This window comes from Balaenoptera acutorostrata, chromosome 2, assembly GCF_949987535.1.
Source record: "Balaenoptera acutorostrata chromosome 2, mBalAcu1.1, whole genome shotgun sequence".
Lineage (NCBI taxonomy): Eukaryota > Metazoa > Chordata > Mammalia > Artiodactyla > Balaenopteridae > Balaenoptera > Balaenoptera acutorostrata.
This window is the reverse complement of record NC_080065.1, coordinates 35290420-35292381: the sequence shown is the minus strand read 5'-3', so window position 1 is coordinate 35292381 and position 1962 is coordinate 35290420.

The following is a 1962-nucleotide window of genomic DNA, read 5'->3' as shown; positions in this document are numbered from 1 at the left end:
GTGATTCTGCAATATGGCTGCAGGATGAGCATTAAAAATTAGGAAGAGTGTGATACTCTGCTCTTAGGTCAAATGAATATTTCTCATCTTTTTTTTTTTGCAGTTTAATTAGGGCTAAATTTAAAAAGCCAGGTGAAGCCTAGAGACACCACACATATGAAACTTGTCAAGCCATTTTTCCTACCACCAGGGCCTGAGCACGGCCTCATTTATCTTGGTCAGTGAAGCTCAGGGAAGCATTGCACTTTGGCTTCAGCTTTAAAAGGCTTGTATGTTAAAAAAAAAAAAAAAAAAAAAGGCTTGTATGTTGAGGTGTATCCTGTGTCTCCTAAAGATAAAGTGCTGTTTCACTGGCATTACTCACCATGTCAAGGCTTTCTGGTAAATTCTTCAGACACTCACCTTGTGGGAAAAGGCATCAGTTTGCCACTTCCTAAGAAATGGGCTGTTCATAATGTTGTGTTGTAATTTGATTCTTGTGAGGCGTTGATGGAAGACAATAATGGCCCAGAGTCGATGACAAAACATAGAGGCTGACCCTTAAGAGATGCTCCATAAGTTAAAACTTGTTTTCATGTGACTATAGTGTGAATTCAGTTGACTAATAATATCTGACTCTTAATCATATTACCATGATTCAGAAAAAGCACCATGTTCCAAATTGTCCAGGTGTTTAATCCAAAATTACATAACGTTTTCTAGTTGTTTGGGGGCATAGAGTGGCCAGGCAGGATATTTGCACCTAAGAAACTTACAAACTAATAAATGAAACATGAAAGAAAGCCTTATATGGCCATAGGACTGTTCAGGAAAGTTCATTGAATCAACCCGAGATGGCGCTGTGATTGGGAGAATGATAGTAATGGCAAGTGAAACAAACAAACAAACAAACAAAAAAGCAAAAAAACCTCCTGATTATCAATCAGCTAACAGCATTAACTGAGAATCCCTTGAGATAGATCAGTGGTCTTCAAATTTTTTTGCATGCTTTCTCCTAAAAATAATTCTTAAAAGCTGTATGTATACCTCCTGTTTCTGCTGCCAATGTGAGGATAGCCAAAGGAATTGCCACTGAGACTTGCTACACAGGCACAATTTGCTATGCTAATTAACAAAGACTGCTTCAGTGCAAGAAAACTCGGGTTGTTCCTTTAAATTCTAGGATAATTAAATGTTAGTTAATATTTATTTCGTGCCTGCCATGTGTCAGGCCTTATCTGAGGCATTTATATGGTTTATCTCATTTAATCTTCACCAAAACCTTATGAAATAAATACTAGAATTACACTCATTGTACAGAAAACTGAGGCAGGGCTTAAGTAACAGAGATGCACATGTGGAACCCAGGCATTTGGCTCCAGAGTCCATGTTTACAAACTTCAAGGTCTCCTGACCCTTTAAAAGGCAAAGAGTGTTTCTTCCCCGTGTGTTCATTGAAACAGCTTTTGTTTCCCAGAAGCTTTAATCATCCCCCCTTTTTTTTTTTCTAAGATTTATTTATTTTATTGATTGATTGATTGATTGCTATGTTGGGTTTTCATTTCTGTGCTAGGGCTTTCTCTAGTTGCGGCAAGCGGGGGCCACTCTTCATCGCGCTGCGCGGGCCTCTCACTATCGCGGCCTCTCTTGTTGCGGAGCACAGGCTCCAGACGCGCAGGCTCAGTAGTTGTGCCGCACGGGCTTAGTTGCTCCGCGGCATATGGGATCTTCCCAGACCAGGGCTCGAACCCGTGTCGCCTGCACTGGCAGGCGGATTCTTAACCACTGCGCCACCAGGGAAGCCCTAGAATCTGTCTTTGATGAGTTTCTGTTCCCTTCAGGACTTCTAGGCCTCACCCAGAGCTACATCTGACCTGGAGGAGAAAAGAAAAAAAAAAAAAGAAAAGAAAATAGAGGAAACAGTAGCTCTTTGTCATTGAATCAAATCTATAACGTAAGGCATGAATCAATAACTTAAGGCAG